Source organism: Simochromis diagramma, unplaced genomic scaffold (genome assembly GCF_900408965.1).
Source record: "Simochromis diagramma unplaced genomic scaffold, fSimDia1.1 OVJJ01000630.1, whole genome shotgun sequence".
In the NCBI taxonomy this organism is placed as follows: Eukaryota; Metazoa; Chordata; class Actinopteri; order Cichliformes; family Cichlidae; genus Simochromis; species Simochromis diagramma.
The window spans coordinates 805,453-821,610 of record NW_024386927.1 but is presented as its reverse complement, the minus strand read 5'-3'; positions in this window follow the sequence as shown (position 1 = coordinate 821,610).

Here is a 16,158-nt window from a genome sequence, read left to right as displayed (position 1 = left end):
GCTGTGGAAGAGAGACAGAGATTAATAAGTATGATTCAGTGCAGTGTGATGTTTAAACACAACACGTCTTGGGTATCCCGCAGCAGGCTACACCAGCGGTCCCAAACCTTTTTTGTGCCATGGACCAGTGTCGCAGATAAATACAGCAAAATAAAACTAGTACCGGTACCCAAAAAAAGTATTTATTCATAACACATGGGAAAAGACTCAGGGAAACAGAGTTAACGATAAAAAAGACAAAAACAATAATGATAAAAAAATGATTGAAAACCCTGAAAACCATAAATTTCACCCCTGAGCCTCAACTCTTGCGGCCTCCTACCAAACGACTCACAGACCGGTACCAGTCTGTGGCCCGGGGATTGAGGACTGCTGGGCTACACCTGTTGCAGCATAACTAAGGGAGGATTCAGGGTCACCTGGTCCAGCCCTAACTATATGCTTTAGCAAAAAGGAAAGTTTTAAGCCTAATCTTAAAAGTAGAGATAGTGTCTGTCTCCTGAATCCAAACTGGAAGCTGGTTCCACAGAAGAGGGGCCTGAAAGCTGAAGGCTCTGCCTCCCATTCTACTTTTAAATACTCTAGGAACAACAAGTAGGCCTGCAGAGCGAGAGCGAAGTGCTCTAATAGGGTGATATGGTACTACAAGGTCATTAAGATACGATGGGGCCTGATTATTTAAGAGCCTCCTGGCAATACAAAACGCAGCAGCCAGACTACTAACTCGTTCTACCAAGCGTGTTCACATCACTCCCATCTTATATTCTTTACATTGGCTCCCAATAGAGTTTAGAATTCACTTTAAAATTCATGTTTTAACATACAGAGCACCAAATGGCCCCAGATTATTTATCCCAGCTTCTTATAAAATACTCTGCTGCTCGCCGTCTCCGCTCACAGACTCAGAGTCTGTTGGTTGTTCCCCATACACGACTGAAGACAAAAGGGGCGGAGCCTTTCAGTCTGTTGCACCAAGGCTGTGGAATAGTTTACCACTACAATTACGTTTGCTTGACTCTGTGGATTCTTTTAAAAAGCCGTTAAAAACTTTTCTGTTCAAACAAGCCTTTTGTTGATCTATGTATTTTACATTCTTTACATTCTTTACATTTGATCCTTTACATTGTGTATAATGTCTGTCAATGGAAAATTGTATTTAGTAGTCAGTATAATCTTTTAGTGATATAAGTTTGCATATGGTAGAATACTGCATGTAGTTATTTGTATTAGGAAATATTTAACCATGTATGCTTAGAGGCATATAATTAATTGTGTAGTGACAGGATGTGTGATCTCTAACAGGCTGCAGGCTTGGTGTGCACTCCAGGAATGCACCCCCACGTCCTGGGAGCATGAGAGTTCGTACCTTGTTTTATTGTTTTACGGTAGGATTAACGTAGCTATGTCTGTTTTAGTTTAAGTGCTTCTTTACATATAGATGAACTGCTGGACTTCCTCACCATGTTATTTAGGGTGAGGGGGAGACTACCCTTTCCTGACCAAGGATGTACCTTTTGTGCTTTCATGACCCTTTGATCAGCAGGACACACACACACACACACACACACACACACACACACACACACACACACACACACACACACACACACACACACACACAGAAGTATAAAATAAAGACCAGGGGCAGTGCTCAGCGCGAGTCTCAGTCTGGAGGCTGCCCTTGCTAGCAAGAAGTTCTGTGTGTTTCTTTTCTCTGAGTCTTTACTGAAGAAGTGTTTTAGAACATTTTCCTTAACAATGTCTATTGATTGTATTGTTTATTTTAATATTTGTGTACTTAATCACTCAATACGTGTGTGGGCACAAACATGCATATCAGACTTTCATCAAATGTTCCTGTCTGTTACATTTTTGAGCCAGAATATCTGCAGGGTTGGAAAGTTGGCAAAAAACCCCCAAAACAAAACATTCAATGTAATTCTGTAACAACAAACACATCTGAATGACTCATGTGAATACAGAGACTCTGTGTTCAGACTAAGTCTACTGCGCTACTTTCAAGCACTTTGCAACCTGTCCTCTAATGTGTGCCTTACTGTATTGTGCCTTCCTCTTCCCATCAGTGGGCTTACTGAGTGTATCAGTGACTACATAGCCTTCTGCACCGACTCCATTGTCCCAACTCAGACTGTCCACTGTTACTTAAAAAACAAGCTGTGGGTGAGTGACATCAAAGCTCCTCTGAATGACAAGGAGAAGGCCTTCAGAGTGGGCAATAAAGAGGAGGTGAGAATGATTTAGGTGTCATTGAAGGGCAAGATCAGAGAGGCTAAGGACAATTACAGGAGAATAACCTCTCTCTTCCCCTGGAGTGGAAACTCCAGCAAAAGCGAGAGTGGTGTGGAGTGGCATGAAGACAATCAGTGGATTCAGGTCATCCATCAGCAGAGGAGCTGGGGGTGTTGAGGACAGAGTTAATAAGTTGAATGTGTTTTTCAACAGCTTCGACACTGCAGTGAATGCTCACCCCCCGTGCAGACTGACCTGTAGTCAGCCTGCAGTCCGTAGCCACACCACTCCTAACCCCAACCCCCACCTGTCACTTTCACTCATGACCAAGTTCAAAGACAAATGAGGAGACTCCACTCAGGTAAGTCTGCTGGACCAGACGGAGTGAGGTCCCCGCGTCCTCAAGGCCCGTGCCCCCCAGCTTTGTGGAGTCTTTCATAAACTGTTCATGCTGAGGCTGAGTCTGCAGAGGGTCCCAGTGCTGTGGAAGACATTATGCCTCGTCCCTGTACCAAAGACCCCATGTCCCAGTGGCCCCCAGGATTACAGTTCTGTGGCACTGACATCCCACATCATGAAGACCCTGGAAAGACATCCTGGACCAGCTCGGACCCATAGTCAGACCACATCAGGATCCCCTTCAATTTGCTTACCAACCACATCTTGGAGCTGAGGATGCCATCATCTATCTGCTCAATCATGCCTACACCCATCTGGACCAGATTACTGAGGGTCATGTTTTTGAAGTTTCCAGTGCATTCAGCACCATCAGGCCGACCCTCCTGGGTGATAAGCTAACAGCGATGCAGGTGGATGCTTCTCTGGTGTCCTGGATTGTTGATTACCTGACAAGAAGACCACAATATGTGCGTCTTCAACATTGTGCGTCTGAAAAGGTGATCAGCAACCAGTGATGTGAATAAAGGCGTTACAAATAATGGCGTTACTAACTTGTTCTTTTCAGTAACAAGTAATCTAACTAATTACTATTCCTATCGTTACAATGCCGTTACCGTTACTAACAGGAAAATGAGGTGTGGTCACATTACTATTTTTCAACAAACAAATGGTTGAAGCTGTGTTCAGCTTACCGCACCTTACATCAGTTGCACGGAAGTAGCTGTAAGTAATCTGGGCGCTACAGCTTTAAGCACCTGCACACGCTCCCGCGAGCGGTAAACACTTTCTGGTAGACAATCACTTTTTGCCACAACACCTGGAGCTCAGGGGGCAAAACAATCGCATGAGTGCTGCTGTTTGACTGAGGAAGAATAAACTAGTCAGGGTAACCCAATCACATGACCACTTTAAAATGACAAAGCAACAAGGTGATATATACCAGTTTTTAAACTAGGCCACGTAAAACCAGAGTCATGATAAACAATATATACGCGCGTTTTTCCTGAATAGTTTCATCACGTTTGCTGTCTAAGGACAGCGCAGCAAGCACTCTCTGCTTATGAGCAAAAAACAAAACAAAACACCCCACCCCTTTCGTGTTGGTGGAAAAATGCACCATGTCGACCAATCAGAACTGATATGGCAACATGACATTTGGTTGTTTAGGAAGAGGGGGAAGTTTTAGGAGTGACAGTGAGAGAGAGAGAGAGAGACAGCAGAAAAACAGAGAGAGCGAGTTTTGAGATGTGAGAGATTTGTGATGTTTAGCGTGTTTGGAGCGTGTAGTTAATGTGCTGTCTTGTGTAGTTAGTGTGTAGTGCTGTGGATAGTTTTGTGTTGTGTGTCAGAACAATGAGGCGACTGCTGTTTCCAGGTAGAAACAGGAGGAGTGACACACCTGCTGCTGTCAGACGTGCAGGTATCAGGCTGTGATGTTCTCCTTTATTGTGGACAGAAATATTTGGAGTGGCACAAATAATTTGTGTTGCATCTTATTGAAGAACAGCTGATTGTTATGTAAATAGTTTGAAATGGTTATAAAAATAAGGGTCAAAGGTAAATGGCTGCTAATAACTTTGTTGTTTGCAAAGCTTGTGCATAGGATTTTAAAATTGACAATTTATATTTGCATTTAAAGTAATGAAAAATTATTCAATAAACATGTTTGTGGTTGTTACAGTAAAAAATATAACTTTTTCTACTTTGATTTTATGTTTTTTATCTGATTTTAGATCAATTGTGTTAATACAGTTTGTCAAAATGAAAACATAACTGTAAATTCAGACACGTGAGGTTGTGCTGAAAAGAATGATACCAAACAAGGCAAAGGAAATAGTTATTAAAGGTGAAATGTGGAGGAAACATCAGAAGTGGTCAAAAATGGCCAATTATACCTTGAACCCCAGAGGGTTACACGTTTTTTTTTAAAGTAACACAATAGTTACTTTTCAAATAATTAATTACTTTTAGAATCTTGTAACTCAGTTACTTTTTTGAAGAAGTAACTAGTAACTATAAATAATTACTTTTTCAAAGTAACTTGCCCAACATTGTCAGCAACACAGGAACACCACAGGGGACCGTCCTTCCCCCTTCCTCTTCACCCTGTTCACCACACACTTCAGCCACTGCACAGAGACCTCCATCTTCAGAAGTTTCCTGATGACTCTGCGGTGGTTGGATGCATCAGCAGGGATGATGAGTCAGAGTAGCCAGAGGGCTGTGATGTGAGCAGAATCATCTGCAGCTTAGTGTGGCAAAGACCAAAGAACTGATTGTGGACTTTAGGAGGACCAGGAAACCTGTGACACCTGTTTCAATCCATGTGGACTATAAATACCTCGGAGTACACATAGATAATAAACCGGACTGGGTTAAAAACATCACTGTACTCTAAAGGAAGGGCCAGAGTTGTTTCTATTTTCTGAGGTCTTTCAAAATCTGTCGGACAATGCTCAGGATTTCTATGAGTCTGGTGTGGTCAGTGCTATCCTCTGTGCTATTGCATGCTGCTAATGTTGTGTGGCTGGAGCTGGACTCCCTTAGGGTGGTGTTGGAGAGGCCGATATTGTTAGAGTCAAATGTCCATCAAAGACAAATGGGAACCAGCAAGAGACTGCTAGGAAAACACCCGTCTACCCATCTGGCTGCGGGAGACTTGGGGTGGGTGAATGACCTAAATAAATATTTGAATAGGTTTGATCAATAACCCCCAGCATTGTCCCTCCTGCTGCAATCTCCCTCATCTTCAGGGACTGCCTGTCTTTCATCTCAGGACTTCACACCTCTCAGCTCCCAGACATAACACCCACCCCCGGCTTCTGTGGACTCCAGCATACACCCATCTCCCCCAAACTCCACTCTTTCTGTCTCTGTTACGGTTGACGTGGAGGACTCACACGCAGGACTCCGAGGTCAGACAAGAGTGCACACAAGAGAATTTATTTACAAAGTCCACCGGATGTATATACAAAAGGTGAGGGGACAGGGGCCAGGGAAATCCAGGGGAAAAGCACTCGTTCCTCTCCAAACAATCCACGCATGAAACGAGTCTCTCTCTCCGACACTCATCACACGGGAAACAGTCCAGGGAGTCTGTACACAAAGAAATGCTTGTTAATACAAAAGCACCGAGACACAAGAGAAAACCCCCAGAAAAAACTAATTGAAACCATACACAAGGTTGGAGCCGCATGTAGACGGAGCTGGGTCATTGCTTCAGGAATGGAACTAATAAACTGTGTGGGCCATTCAGTGTTGTACTTTCCCTTGAGTGTCCCGTTACACTGCAGCTCCATCTGAATTTGCACAGGTGCAGTTTCCACGTAAATGAGTTGCGAAGTAGCTCGAAATCCTCTTTTTGTGCTTCAAAGTCACCAAAGCGCCACGAACACAGTGCGCAGTGCGCTCAGTTTATCAGCAAAGTGCGCCGACTTGGTTCAACATTACTTGTCTGTGAAGGTTCTCAGTCATCCAGGTCATCGTAGTCAAAGGAGCTTGCAAAGAAAAGCGTCTGGACTTCTGTAAGTTGCTTGAAGACGTTTCACCTCTCATCCAAGAAGCTTCTTCAGTTCTAAGGTCAAATTTTGCTCTGGTGAAAAACGTCTGCTGAAATGTTAGATTCTACTTTCTGTAGTTTCTGCTCTGCATTTAGGTTTTTCAGCTTATCCTGACGTTTTTTCTCGTAGTGCCGTCTTAAATTAAATTCCTTAATTACAGCCTCATTAGCTCCACTAATAAGACACACGGGTTTACCGGCAATGTTTGTAAACATATATTCAGTCTCCCACCGGTGCTGAAAGGCTCTGTTTTCAGAATCAACTTTTCTTTTCACCATTGTGAGGGGCTAGCTTCACAATAACAGAAGTTTGACTTGATTGAAGCGGGAAGGTTCCCAGTTAGCCTAGCGTTCAGCAAGGAGGCAGCAACGCTGCATTATGGAATCTGTTGTTTGTGTGTTATTGGTACCTCATATCGCTGGGCCATGCATAACAATAATAATAAATCTATATAAAATGATCTCACGGGCCGGTGTTCTGACAAACCATCCTACTTTGGATGGTTTGACATCCAAAGTAGGACCAAATGTCCTACCGTAAGTAGTTTATGCAGATTTCTGCTGTCACAGAGTAATTCCAGCACAAAATTAAGTAGGTATGACGCTTTGCCACTTAATTTTACCCGTCAGAGTATGTTTCTAGCTTTACGTTTCTAGCTTGCGTCAGAACAAATGACCAGACATCCTCCAGCTTCTGTCTCCTGAGGGGCACCAGACAGGGATGCCCACTCTCCCCTTCACTTTTTGCAATTTTTATTGAACCACTAGCAGCAGCATTTAGACAGGCAATTCAGACAATTAAGGGCATAAAATGTAAGAACGTAGAACATAAAATCAGTCTCTATGCGGATGATGTGTTGCTTTTTCTCCAAAACTCACAAACCAACCTTTCTGAGGTAATTACTCTAATAAACTGGTTTTCAAGAGTTTCAGATTATTCAATTAACTGGTCAAAATCTACAGTTCTTCCAATTAACTGCTCCCTCCATAATTCTTCCTCTGCCCCACTGCAATCTGGAAATATTAAATAGAAAATAGAAGTCCTGCAAACTATTACTAAAGTCCCATTACTCTTCATTACTTTTATGCTCACATTTAACCTGTATCTAACAAGCTTTTAGTCTCCTAAACAACACATTTTCTGGAACTGTGGTTCTCTGTGCTCTGTGCTTCTTTTTGGGGTCCCCCTTCTTGTGGTTCCGTTTGGTCTGGGGCTTCCTGGAATCTCGCCAACCCCTGTGGTCGCTGTGGTCCTGAAATCTCCTGTAAAGGATAAACAAAACACTCCTCCCTGCTACGCCTCCATAACCTATTTTGTTCATCAATTGTTCTCTTAATTATTCAAACTTTGTTCAACCTATCATGTTTGGGACTCTCTAATCAAAAGGATTAGCCTAATTATGTGTTTAAGCGTGTTGGCATTTACCCATCGGCACTCACAGTCATCCCTACAATATATCAGTTCAGTCAGTCACTCTGAACCAAGTTTTTGACCTCCACGTGACTGAGTGACAACTCCTATGAGCACAATTGCAATGTATGAAAAATCATTTATACATATCTAATCTTCAATGTTATTCATTTGGGTAAATGACACTTTTAACAACCTTTGACACCCTTTTAAGAAACACGTGTTTCCTCTGGCTCGCTCTCTTCTTTTCTTATCTGATCATCTCAAGCACGTCGTGCCATGCGATTCCATTTGTCCCTAACCATCGGGAACCCTCACGTTAACTTTTATCAAGTGGAAAAAAGTTAGCGTTCATCCTTCAGCATCACTGTGCTAATGTTATGCTAACGTAGCTGTTTTGCTAGCAATCACGTAGGACATCATTATATACCAGTTAGTCCGACTTCAGTAACCCTAAAAACGTCACTACTGTTTAGTTTTCTGTCTTCATTTATGTTGGAAGTGATAGCAGAGCTGTACGTTTGAATTTTTTCAGAATTCTCTGTCAGAACATGCTATATCCTGTTTAGGTGGAAGCTAGCGAGCTAACTTCCTGCTAACTTCTAACTCCGTTGAACTTAATAAATTCTGTTTTCATGGATGCCTGGATGTTAAACTTAATTGTTACACCTGGTGAACCACCAACACTGATCATTTTATTAAAAATGAAAGAATTTAGAAAGTTTTTAACTCTCAGTGATGTCGCAGTGTTTGTTTGACTTTGGGACCTGAAGGACACGGAGTTTAGGACCTGAAGGACACGGAGTTTAGGACCCAGATTACTCCGCGAGGCTCCTGACTACGGTAGCCGTAATGCTCCGACAATCCATCAAGCAGTGCGGCTTCATAGCTTACTAAAGTTGTACTAAAACATTTTTGGACAGATTTCTGCGTGCCGCATACTACATAAAATCGATTCGAGGAGAGTAAGCACAACCAGAATTCATACATAAGGCACAGTGTCGATGTTTGAGAAAATTAAAGGATTTTAAGTGTGCCTTATAGTGTGTAAAATATGCGATACAGAAGAAAAGAATATATTGCAATATATATCGTTACCGGAAATGCTTCAAATTATACCCATGATATGGATTTTAGGCCATATTGCCCAGCCCTATCTGGGATGCACCCTGGACCCAGTGCAGGTGGTGGGAGACAGAAGGACTCTGGCCAAAATAACATCTCTGATTGACAGAGTCTCCCACCCCATGCATGTAAATGTTACTGAACTGCAGAGCTCCTTCAGTGACAGACTGCTGCATCCTCGATGCATGAAGGAGCATTTCCGCAGGTCCTTCCTCCCTGCAGCTGTCAGACTGCACAATCAGAACTGCTCCCAACAAACATAGATGTTTACATCAGCGCTGTAACTTGCACTACTCAATTGAAAAACTTCTACTGTCATAACTTGCACATTACTTTTCTCAATGTATATACACTGACTTATTGGAAGTTGTCTACTTTTTAATACACAGGTACAATACACAGTCTGTACTTTTCTAATTATTCTAAATATTCTTAACTATTTAAACATCTTTCAGTATCATACTCTACACACAGGCATAATCACACACTACAACCTGGGTTTGCCACTTATCTATACTTTAATTTTAATAACTGTACAGTACTGTTTTGGTAACAATTGTCCATGATGTAAATATGTAAAAAATTTGTGTGTTTCTGTTCTATGTCCTGTGTCCTGTTCAGTTTGTATATGTATTTTTTTGCTGCTGTTGCAACCAAATTTCCCCCTGTGGAACAATTAAAGGACAATTCTCTTCCCAGCTTTGATAAATGTCCAGCTAGGATAACCACATTTACTCAGGGCCTTCTTGATGTTCTTCTGCCTCCCTGGCCGCTGTGTCAGTGGGGATGGTGTTCGCTCTGTGTTGTAGCGTCCTGATGACACCCAGTTTGTGCTCCAGTGGAGGATGAGAGTCAAACCTTAGATACTGATCCATATGTGTAGGTTTACTGTACACGTCAGCTTTTAGATGTCCCCCATTACTGATGGAAATCTCACAGTCTAAGAAGGCTAACCTGCCACTGTTCATATCCTCCCTGGTGAAGTTGATGTGTCGGTCCACCGAGTTAATGGGATCTGTGAATTGTGGTACGTCCTGAGATTTGATTTTCACCCAGGTGTCATCCACATACCTGAACCAATGACTAAGTGGTGTTCCAGGGTAGGATAGCAAAGCCCTTTTTCCCACTTCTTCCATGTGCAAATTGGCCACGATGGGTGAAACTGGGGAACCCATGGTGCACCCATGTTTCTGCCTGTAGAACTGACCCTTGTATGTGAAATAGCATTGTCTTGTTCTAACTGCTTCAATGTCTATCACCCTCTTCCTGTAACCACTGCCTTTAGAATTAACCAATGTATATTACATTTGTGGTAGAATGCATAAAATGAGGAAAGGGACTGATCAATATAAATGTAGTTTAATTGCTGGAAACATTTTATTGGGGTCAATAAACTCATATTTACAGTAGCAAAATATCTTCAGGATGCATAATGATTGTTATGGCATTACTGTTAAAAAATGTTTAATATGGACATTTCAGGTAAACACTGCTTCAACCATTTGGATCAACACAAATTACACTGTGTAATGTTAATGAACCAAGGTCTTCATTATGTACTTAAGTCATGAAATATGCATGTAGAAAATGTAGTGCTTGTATGTATTTATACATTTATACTGAAGGGAACGTCGCGGTTCTTAAGGTATACCACTAGATGGCTGTAATAAACCATCTTGGTTCAAACAAAATAACTGCATATACAGAAGAGGGACAGCTGTGTGAAATGAATTGGGCAGCTTGAGAAATGTTAAAGATAGAAACATTAGGAAAACAAAAAATGAGATGTTATGTTGGCACAGTTTTTTTAACCAAAGACATGGTTGGTGGTTCAAGACCTGCTCCTTTCGTGTTCTAAATAGTTTGGGGCATTTTAATGACGCTAAAGTTGTATGAATGTCTAAATGTGACATTTACATCTTCTAGAGAGACTAGCCAAGATGTGAGCACATCTGAGGTGGTTGGACAGCCACAGGGCAAGTAAGACAAACAAAGGTGAATAGTTCCATGACTATGACATGAATATTCTAAATTGAACTTTCCAAAGAGAGACCAATGTTTTTTTTGGTTTTTTTTTTTTTACATCTCCTTGAAGCATCAATACATGTTCAACTGCTTCACAGCAAGTGAGGTAGAGGCTCTAATATTGTTTAGAAGTCTGAGGAGAGAACAAATGTGACCTTTGTATTTACAGCATTTCACTAAACTGACTGCATTGTACAACTTCAGAATTCCTCTTGATCACAGGTGTTTGCACCGTTTTATGATCACCCAGAAGGTGAAGTGGAGGAGGCTTCTGGTTCTTATTGCTTTTGTTAAAATGTTTTAAATTCTATTGTTATAACTCATTCATGTTAAACCACAAGAAAACCTAAGCTGGCTAACTGAACTTTGCATATTACTTGAGAGATATTCTGCAGGCCACTGTTGTGCTGCCCCGTCACAGAGTTTGGATTCAGCTAAATATTGACTGGACAGTATTATACAGTCAGACAGACACTAACCCTATAGTCCCTGTAAACTACATTAGTTGAAGACTCAAGCATTACTTTCCCCCGATGCTGCTTCTTGACTGCTGAGATGGTGCTGAACAGCAAACTTGGTTAGCTTTTGATAACCCCAAAGAAATTTGGGAAAGATCTCCTGATTAGTTAACAAGTGGCAACAGACTTTATCAACAGTGATAATTATCAGTAATTAAGTGTATGAATAAACTTTATAGTGTGCATTATGACTAAGCAGGAAATAGAAAATAATATGGCTTTGATAAGAAAATTTCAAAATTACAAAAATAACTCACAGCAAAATAACATGATCTCTCTCCATTTGTCTCCATCTTATTTTTTCCAACTATTAGTATGGATAGTATTATCTATAATCTATTAACACTGTGAGGAACCTTGGAGTCATTTTTGACCAGGACATGTCCTTCAACGCACATATTAAACAAATATGTAAGACTGCTTTCTTCCATTTGCGCAACATCTCTAAAGTTAGAAATATCCTGTCTCAGAGTGACGCTGAAAAACTAGTTCATGCATTTATTACTTCCAGGCTGGACGACTGTAATTCATTATTATCAGGATGTCCAAAAAACTCCCTGAAAAGCCTTCAGCTAATCCAAAATGCTGCAGCAAGAAACCTGACAGGGACTAGAAAGAGAGAGCAGATTTCTCCTGTATTGGCTTCCCTTCATTGGCTCCCTGTTAAATTCCTGCTCTTGACAAAGGCGGACACACTTTTTCTCCTCTCCCTTAGCTTCCCTGCTTATGTCCTTGTCTAGTCTCTGTGTTTTTTTGTATTTTCCCTGGAACATTCTCTCACAGTCTGTTCTCTAAAACCTTAAAGAGGAATTATGGATTGGATCAACTGGTCCCTGAATGCAATTGACACCCCTTTCTCAACGAGAAGTTTGGGCTCGGGTGAGCCTGAGTGCTGAAGATATCTACCTATTCGGAACCATGGTAACAGGGTTCTGGCTGATCGGAGCTGGCTTGGCCCTGACTTATCAAAGAATTAAGAAAGCGGAACCGGCTGTTCAAACCCCCACAAGGCTGCCCGCTGGGATTCAAACGATGGGAAGAGGCGTGAGTTTCTCAAAATGGGCTCATTGAACGCAGCATGGATAAGATCTTGGAGAGGCTACGGCTGCTGTGAATACTCAGAATAAGATCTCTGACTGCAGACTGGATACATCTCTGAAGGGCTCGCTCGGAATAACATCTCTGGGTGCAAATTGGATGACATCTCGGGGAGGCACACTGCCGTGAGTTCTCAGAATCGGCTCCTTGAGCACAAGAAATGACAACATCACAGAACGCAAGTATGGCGAAGCTCACGGCTCTCCAACGGGAGATTGAGAGACCAGTGTTGGACTGTAGAACTGCTTTGAAATTCATATGAGCTGTTCGCACTAAAGTAAAAACCACCATCACTTCATGCGGATACCCCTTCGGCGCCAGCTGCGGTCTCAAGGCTGGAGCCGAACAACAACACCCTGATAACGACTGTGTTTAGTCTGTTCCTTCCCATTCCATGCAAGGCCACCTGGGTTGGCTGTTAGACTGTTTACTTAGCCTGGCAGGGCAAAGGACACTGTCTCAGCTGAACTCTGGACACACACACACTTACACAGACATATACACTGATATGCACACTCTCATCCCCCCTCCCTTTCCAAACGCCTTCGACGCTTATTCCCTTCCGATGCTGACGGTGGATCAAGGAGACCAGCGCACGCAGGCCCGGATGTGCTGTCTACACTGGCTGTCTCTCACCCTTTACCCCCCCCCCCCCTGTTGCTTGTCATGTGTTTCTTTGGTGTATTAAGAGTTTTTCATGTGCAGAGGTGTTTTTTTCTGTTCTCAGACTGATCTCCCTGTTGGAGCTCAGTCTGGGGGGAGTTATTTTTTTCTCCTTATCTTTCCTCATGTGGTGCTTTTTCCATGTTATACCTCTCTGACCTGTCTTCCCCATGTGATGTTTTGTGTAATGTACGTATGGTCGGAGGGTAAGATGGCGCCGCCATTGCGTGCAATAGGTCGGCAGCCTTATGAAATTTCCCCTTGTGGGACTAATAAAGGTATATCAAATCAAATCAAATCAAATCAAAATCAAATCCAGAATTTAAAATCCTGCTCCTCACATACAAGGTCTTAAATAATCAGGCCCCATCTTATCTTAATGACCTTGTAGTACCATATCACCCTATTAGAGCACTTCGCTCTCGCTCTGCAGGCCTACTTGTTGTTCCTAGAGTATTTAAAAGTAGAATGGGAGGCAGAGCCTTCAGTTTTCAGGCCCCTCTTCTGTGGAACCAGCTTCCAGTTTGGATTCAGGAGACAGACACTATCTCTACTTTCAAGATTAGGCTTCAAACTTTCCTTTTTGCTAAAGCATATAGTTAGGGCTGGACCAGGTGACCCTGAATCCTCCCTTAGTTATGCTGCAATAGACGTAGGCTGCCGGGGGATTCCCATGATGCACTGGGTGTTTCTTCTTCACTCACTATGTGTTAACAGACCTCTCTACATCGAATCATATTTGTTATTAACCTCTGTCTCTCTTCCACAGCATGTCTTTATCCTGTCTTCCTTCTCTCACCCCAACCAATCACAGCAGATGGCCCCGCCCCTCCCTGAGCCTGGTTCTGCCGGAGGTTTCTTCCTGTTAAAAGGGAGTTTTCCCTTCCCACTGTCAGCAAAGTGACGTGCCCGGGAGCTCCGCCGGCAGCCAGTTGTGCCAGAGTGACCGAGCCCCAGGCCGAGGGGCCGAGGGCACCCCACCCCCGAAGTGGCCCGAGTGAGCCCCAGGCTCCAGGCCCCGATAAGCTGCCACCAAGGAGTGAGCCGGTGTGTACCTGGACGCCCATCCCCGGACACAAAGACCCACCAACGCACCGCTGTCTGAGGGCGTCTGCCACTGGCAGGGGGAGTGGTGGGGGGAGATAGGCCTCCATACCTTAGATGTCCTGAGATGCCAGAGAGGTGGCGTCTGATACCCGACCTGACATATAGACACAGACATACAGGCACACACAGATACAAACATCCATTCCCACCCTCATGCTCTCATATGCAATTACTCAGCACTCACCCAACGTGGAGACAGACATAGAGAGACGCTGTACACACGATCACACTCCCCAAGCGTACTCTATACCCCGGGTCTAGGTACCCTTGCCCCTGGAGGGGGAAACTGCACCCACACCCAGGTGGTGTTACCCTTTTCCCTGCGGTGGGGAGAAGCAGACCGCCCCGACTCCGCAGCAGCAGGGAGGCCCCACATTCCAGACCCCAGTCGGACGGCCAACTCCTCCTCCTAGCCCCCCCGCTCCATCAGGCCGCAGAGAACGGGGGTGAGAGAAGACTCTAAACCTACTTCTAAGTATTAAAAGTAAAAGCAATTATTCCACAGAAAAATATCCCCCATCTCTGATATATGGATCAGTTTAACTACTGCAGATGTAATTAAATGCAGGTTAAAAACACAGACTTAAGGCTGTGGTTAGCTTCTGCCTAGCCACCCCTTAATTATCAGGCAAGTTTGGCCCAATTTGAGGAGATTAATAGGAGAAGTGTGCAGGGGTGCACTCATGACTGGTAGCGACATGTGATGTCTGTGCTGTGCTCACTGGGCCATTTCAACGGACTGTATGTAGATATCACTTTGTATTAGTTCATATCTTACATGCAAAAAAACAAACAACTGTAAGAATTATTGGCCATTAAATCTGTTTGGTTCAGTGTCTGATGTGTTAGCGGAATAAGACTTGAAAGTCCATAATTCATGAGTTCATTCATGAGGATGAATGCAATTGGGATCACTAGCTTGAGCCTCTGTTATTTGCTGTGTGAGAGGCCTGTCCCTGTGTAACAGAGGGACTAGGCTTTACATCGGGAGGTAAACTGGGGTACGCTGATAATGAGCTGCTGTGGTCAAACAGTGGTTGAGCCACACAGATCTTACCTCAACCTCCTTGAAGCATAAAGAGAGGCTAAACCCATTTCTCTGGTGAGCCTGGTTGAGGATCAAGATGAGTTGGGGCCTGAGGTGCTATTCCATCCTCACTCCTTTGTGATGACCATCTCACAAAGGCCCAGAAAGCTGATGTTCCTGCGTCACAGCAACATTTTGCAGATGTGTTCTCCACTTGCTGCCCAGTCGCACCAATCTCATAAAGCACCATTTTGAATGGAGTCCCTGAGACAGGCCGGGCTTAGAGCCAACCCAACAGGTTGGTTGTGAGCAGGATAGGTCCCCAGCCTAAGTCAGATGATTGGGGTATGTGGCTCAGCTGCAGGGGAGGGGTGGAGCACTGGGTTCACGGTGGAGTGTCAAAGGATGCTGGCAAACACATCACATCATCATCTAATCATGCCTCCACTTTTTCAGTAGGTCGCCAAGAGCTGACTGTGTGAAGTACAAGTGGAAAAGACGAGCTGGGCAGAGCTGAAGTGCCAGCAGTTGAAAAAGAGAGTGCTCTAAATCGTCAGACACTATGGAGAAAAAACTAGAGATGGTTTTCTGTCTCTGCAGACCAATGCGTGCTGGAGAAATATGCTGAAAAACACTATAATTTAAAATATTTCTAATAATAAAAATAACAGGATGTGAGTCAGGCATCCTGACTCAGCACCCTGAGTGGCCATGTAGTTACTTAAGTTTAGACAGTCAGAAGTAGTAAAAATATTTAATTTAAGGCCGTCTTAGAGTAAAAAGGCCTCATGTGGCTCACACTTTTAAAATATTCTGTGTACTGCTCATTGGTTTCTTGCCTTAAGCAATTATAGGTGAGAAGATCATCTTGCGCCCATTGTCTCTTATGTAATCTTCCCAAGAACATGAGCAAGTCATGGTCACTGCTTTGTTTTTACTGATTAATTTGATTTAATCACAGCCAGTCAGCCCCACC